The following is a 6,371-nucleotide window of genomic DNA, read 5'->3' as shown; positions in this document are numbered from 1 at the left end:
AGATGTGCCCCTAAACACAATTAGAAGCAACCCAAAAAATGCTCCAAAAGATAATTTGAGGTAACTCTAAAAATGCCACAAAACCCTATTTAGAGGCACTTCGAAAAAGTTCCAGAAAATCTAATTAGAGGCAATATAAACAGTAATGCACCTAGTCCAATAGAGCCAGCACAGTGAACAATAATGCAGAAGTAATCACATCATCCAACATAAACAAGAATCTGGAATTCATGGAATTCATTTCAGTACGTAGCAATTCAATGTGCAAGAAACAATTTGTCACCTACATTCTTCCTGTTAAAAAATAAACTTACAATTTCAACTAACATAAACTTACAATTTCCACTAACAGTCACAGTATGTAAACTCCGGTGAAACCAATCGAGAACAGACCTAGAGAGGTAAGAGGCAACCAGGACACCCTCGATGGTGAGGGTACTTCTCACAGTACTCCATCGCTTTACAACTTCTCGATCTTCCACCGCACTGCATGTAAGGAAGCAAGACAAAAGACATATATGGCATAAAAGCGAATTGACTATGGCACAGTACATAGGTAACAATTTCTGCATCAACTAAAATGTGCGTACATAGTATATACCGTCAATATGGAAAGTGACAATACTCTCACGCAGGATTACCAGAAAACACTGAATATGAAAAAAAGACAGGAGAATGAAAGAAGTAAGTTCAAATAGAATTAAGCAATGTACTTTCATGAATATGGTCATGCAAATAGGCTATGACTTGCTTACTGAAGAAGACCTGACTCAAGTAAACTGGAGTGTCAAAGCATGTGCACCATAGAGATGTGCTTGGTTAAAATATACATACAACTGTTTCACATTTTACAGGATGTTCTTGGTTGTAAAGCATATATACTAGAAGTTACTAAAGCACAAGAATATCAACTTATGCAGGGGTACGAGAAGAAACTAGTCAAATTTCTAAACCCTACAAAATCAGAAGATAACGGTATAAACATATGGACTAGTATTAACTGTTGAATGCTGAGCAACAAAACATGTGTCAAATCAAATTGTTTCAGAAGTCATATGACACACTACTGAACCCTATTTCCACTGTTTACTTGTATCCCCATTAAACATGTGTGCACCACTACACAACAACATTCAGAGGGTACAAGAAGGGTCGGTTAGCGAGAAAAAATGGAGAAATGTGGGGGCAGAGAGCAATAAGGTAGAGAGGGAGAAAAGCGGGCATACCGTCACAACGACGGCCATAGATGGATCTGAATAGGTAGGGCGTAGCCAGAAGACGGCGGTTGCTGCAGCACAGCATCATGAGCAATAAAGCCGTACCAGAAAGCATTGTACATGCATACAGTAGCATCGTGGATCCGTCATGCAGGAGCATGGTAATTAAAAGTGTGGTTCAGTTTTGATGTAAATAATCAAATTTGACAAAGGAGGATTAAAATGATGAAGAAGTGATTACAGTGAACAATCACAATGATACTCAACCAAGTATGCAGATGCTGCTGAAAAAACCAAGTGTTGTACAGGTCGCCACCTATAAACTATTACATCTATATTGTTTACTGGAACGAGTAATTTTACTCTAAAGAAAGGCATTGCCCCAGTTCATCTAAGAAGAATACCGAAAAGTCACAGTGACTTAGTGAATGATGGGCCTAACACATGGTTACTAGCGTACTAAGAAGCACGCGCACTTTACAATCAGTTCTGTCATGCAGTGTGTAAGTGGGCTGGCTACAATGTTGCCATGGCATCTGATTTTGAGGTAGCACCTCTGCATTTTCCGTCACTGAAATTTTGAACTCTACAATACCCTCATCAAAGGCAAAACTAAAAGGAGACTAGAAGCAAAAACCTAAAACCACAACACTATTCTCCTATGAGGTCGCATAAATATAATGTACAAATGAGCTTGACTTAACAAACTTTTCATGGCTTATCACAAGTTTAATTTTTGAAGCTTCTTTTTAAGGATATACTAATTGCAACCACGCACAGCGAAACAAGCTTGTCTACATGAAGATAAAGTGAACACTGAACAAAGAAGCCTACAATTTGGAACTAAATATATGATCCAACACTATTATATGATCAAACATATATACATGACTCTTTAAGCTTCCGCAAAAAAAAAACTCTTGAAGCAAACGAAAACCAGACGAATATAAACAATATGAGGGCTACCATAGATATTTTTAATTAAGAAGAAACTATCTGTTTTAGAAGATATGAAATATAAGATAATTAATCCACACCAAATCACAACAGGGATGTAATTGTTCTATCTATGGTCAGTGGGTTGAGAGAATACCTTATAGGGTGTGGCAACCAGACTTAGACATTGTTTTTAACACTCCTTATCTTGACAGAAGATCATAGACTGAAATTATAAATAAAAGAGCACTGATTAGAAATAGCAGCAAATGTGAAATTCATGCAGCGTCGCTTAACAATGTTGAAAATTTATATGAATAACAACGGCTATTTTTTCAGTTGCATTCTTAACTCCATTACTTTAAGCGTTGGTTACAATTATCCTCCAGCTTAAAATCTAACAAAGCTAAATCATGGATACAGCATGGTATGGCATATATAACTATTAACTAGATTATTTATCGTCACGAAGTTTTGCACATAACATAGAACGAAACGATCCCAAACATCCGGTACTGTACTCAGTGGAACTCGAATCAAGATCTCACATCCCTGACTTGTACATCATTATTTTATTACTCCCACCTGGCCAGTAAATATGTAGACAGCCAAAACTGATATCACCCACTCACTTCTCAAATCAAACACTCAACGCACAAGTGAATTATGCAGCAGCGGCCAAAAGCTCTTGTGCAGAAACTTAGAAAAAGTACATATATCATAGGCAAAAAATCAGGTATATATATCATGCACTTACAAGGACCCTATTTAACCAATCAAAAAATCAGGTATATATATCATGAACAAGTATAGATACAACTACGTAATCGACTGTTCTCCTAGAACACTTGTGCATGAAACGAAATGCGGAAATAACAGGAAGGGGAGGGCGACAGACTGATCTTACAGCATTCGCAGTTAACATTTCCTCGCTTCCATGAAAACATTAAGACAGATACGTTGAACATTTCCTCACTTCCATGAAAAGGTTAAGATAGATTCAGAAGCAGGTCCCCTCAGCTCTTCCAGCTCTACAACCTGACATACAGATGTATTAGATTATGTCACATCACAGTACAGGGACATGCATAGGTATCTCATGTCACACTAGAAACTATTAACTTGATATAATCCACTTTCCACCTAGCACCAACTGCAGAAACGAAGTAATCCACTAACTAGCTATTTGACTACGTAGAGCATCTAATGAACCTCATCCAACCATTCCTGCCATTATAGTACTCAATTTATTCAATCCAGCAATTTCAGTTACGGCTACTTGCTTGGTATTACATGGCAGGAATAAATGATAGTGATAGTAATCTCTAGGTCACTGCAGTAGCATCGTGGATCTGCCATGCAGGAGCATGGTAACTAAAAGTGTGGTGATAGTTAATAGTCAAATTTCAGAAAGGAGGATTAAAATGATGAAGTGATGATAGTGAACAATCACAATGATACTCGACCAAGTATGCATATAGCAAATATAAGATATAATTAGTCTATAACTCCATGTAGTGTGCTTGAGATCACATTACAAAGAACTCTCGTTTCAAGCGCTGACATTTTTTAATTGTGACACTGACAACACCATTCGTGCAAGCAACAAGAACGATTAAAAAAATAGAGCAGGAAATCGAGTGACCTTGGAACAAACCTATTGTTCCAGTTGGCAGTTTTGCTCCTCAAGCCGCTTAATCGTCACATGTTGGTTCTTTAGTATCCACTCGATATTGTTCAAGCACAAGTTTCATCTTCAGTTTTTCTGTCTCCAATTCAGATAGTTTAGGTCTTGATCCTGAATGTACTGAGAACATTAGCAACAAACTTTGGTGAAAACTAAAACTACTAGGTAATGGCTGACTCCATCTATCATATTCAAACCAGATACTAGTTAGAGATACATTCAAGCAAAACAACAAACAAAATCGAACACACCAGGCTTTGTTAGAGGATACTGCATAAAGTAACATGTTTTTCCACAGCTGCTAAATCTGATCTGCGCTAATGTTAAATCAGAGCAAACTAACTTGCGTCTATGTTTGTAGTTTGAGAGCTTCCTCCTATAGTTTAATTTACTGCAAGCTGGCACCTACTACTGCAAAAGTTATCCTTGTACTGGGAGTGACGATTGAAACGTAAAATCCAAACCACCCTAAAACTTCCTACTCTACTGGAAAAACACAAAAGGGAACCAACCTGGACATTGCCTAAACAAGCACACATTACAAAGTGAGATTACCTTCTATAATATTGATGTGGTCAGAAGCCTAAGTACCAGACTTTAGCAAGAAATACATAGTACATAAATCCACCATACTATATTGCTTCTACAAAGTAGAAAAATAAATCAGGATAATGCTTTCTATTACTTAATGCCGAGAACCTTGTTGACAACAAATTCATAAAGAACAAAACTACTATCCTGGATGCATATACTTATCGATAAGCTGCTTACAAACAATTAGGCTTGACCGGTTCATAAAGAACAAGACTGCTATTTCGAAAGCCTATGATGTTCATAAACTACTATCATACGCAGACAAAAGAAGCCCAGATTTCATACTAACAGCCACTTCCTTTGGCATGCTTACCCATGAGAATTGATGTAACTAAATTTTATTATACCCAGATGGTACAAATCATGTTCAATTTTGCTGAAGCACGAGCTATATAAATGCAAAATACTCATTACTAGACAGACAGAGCAAGTTCATTTTGGTATGTCCCAATAGAAATAGAAAATTGCACTCCCCATAAGACCACGTCATCTAGTCTATTTAAGCTCTAGATCAGCTTACTTGAAGTAAATCAAATGAATAAAACTATCTGGAACCTAAAACAAACTACAGAACATATCAAACAAGATATAGCTGAATTCCAGTGTAATGCGTGGTCAGTTTCGTCAGATGCTTGGATGAGTAAATCCTCCAAACAGTAGCATCACACAGCACAACCTAGAATCGCAAAAGGTTGAAGACAGAGTTGAGAAGGGTGTAGCTCACCAAGGATGCCACGATGGGAGCACCGGAGCCGGAGGTATTCCTCATAGCCGCAGCAGCCATCGCCACCTGAGCAGCATAGCAGCATCACCGCGAGGCGGCGGATCAGAGGACGTCGAGGTTAAAGTACACGAGACGGAGTAACAAGCGCTTGGAGAATAAGTCGTGGCTGACGAAAGGCAAGCAGCAGTGGGGATTCGAGCTATGGAGGACGAGGTAGGCCTCCAGGACGCCGCGCGGGAATGGCCGCGTTGTCCTCGGCGCCCATGCCGAGCGACGGGGTTAGGGTTCCGCGTGGGAAGCGAATTGGAGCCGCGAGTGGTGGTGTACGAGGCGGAGCACGCGGGGGAGGACGACCACGACGTGGCGCCGGAGCGGAACTAGCACGTCGGTCGGCCGGAGTACACCGGCGGCGGCGAAATCAGCCGGCGACATTTAGGGTTCCGGGGTCGGTGGCATGCACGAGAAGCCGTGGGGACCAAGTCCAGCTGGATAGGATTGTAGGGCAGATCGAGTCGGACCAAAGCCCCACCTCACCGGCGGCGGAGTGGGCCGGGAGTGGCCGGGATTGGCCGGGGTAAGCGGCGACGCGGTGGAGTCAGCGGGTGGAGCGGCGACGAGAGCTAGAGAAGAACGACAGAGAAAAAAAAAAGTTAGAAGAGAAAGAGAGCGTTTGTCCAGGGGTGGGGTTTACCTCAACCCAAGTTGGGCGGGCCTATGGGCCTGTACCCAGCAGCCACGTGGGCACGGCCCATTTCACTATTTACATATTTTTAGGAAAATCGTTTAAAAGGATAAAATCACTGATTTCCTATACACCGACCAGGTCGGCGCATACCGCGCCGCACACCCCCCGCGCGGTACGGGCCGGCCCAGTTCGGGTGTTGGGCCAGTTGGCCGCTTTTTTTCTGAATCATTTTTTTGTTCTGTTTTTTTTTCCATTTCTGTTTCTTTTTCATTTCTGTTTCTTTTTTCGTTTTTAAGATTTAATTTTTTAAATTTACATATATTTTTGAATGTAAAATGTTCTAACTAAAAAAATTCGAGAAAATTTCAAATTCGAAAATTGTTCAAGTATAAAATTGTTCAAATGCAAAAATTGTTCAAGTATAAAAATTGTTGAAATTCGAAAATTGTTCAAGTATAAAAATTGTTCAAATTCGAAAATTGTTCACATATAAAAAAAATAATTTTTTTGAAAAATATTTTTTCCAAT

At 39.8% G+C, this 6,371-nt stretch overlaps 1 long non-coding RNA gene across 5 annotated transcripts; it reads right to left on the bottom strand.

Annotated features, from left to right (window-relative positions):
• Positions 1–205: 205 nt before the first annotated feature.
• On the bottom strand, positions 206–5,778 carry LOC124674305. Of its 5 annotated transcripts, none has more exons than XR_006992971.1 (4): positions 5,159–5,778; positions 3,811–3,951; positions 3,061–3,191; positions 206–2,379 (listed from the first exon to the last, which is right to left on the bottom strand). It is a non-coding gene; the product is annotated as an uncharacterized LOC124674305 (long non-coding RNA). The 5 variants fall into 5 exon arrangements; XR_006992974.1 differs by lacking the exon at positions 5,159–5,778 and having other exon boundaries at positions 206–486; positions 591–2,379; positions 3,811–4,291; XR_006992973.1 differs by lacking the exon at positions 5,159–5,778 and having other exon boundaries at positions 206–486; positions 1,227–2,379; positions 3,811–4,291.
• Positions 5,779–6,371: the final 593 nt, after the last annotated feature.

Source organism: Lolium rigidum, chromosome 7, assembly GCF_022539505.1.
Source record: "Lolium rigidum isolate FL_2022 chromosome 7, APGP_CSIRO_Lrig_0.1, whole genome shotgun sequence".
NCBI lineage: Eukaryota > Viridiplantae > Streptophyta > Magnoliopsida > Poales > Poaceae > Lolium > Lolium rigidum.
Note: the sequence above shows the minus strand (reverse complement) of the source record. Positions and strands in the feature narration are given on the sequence as shown.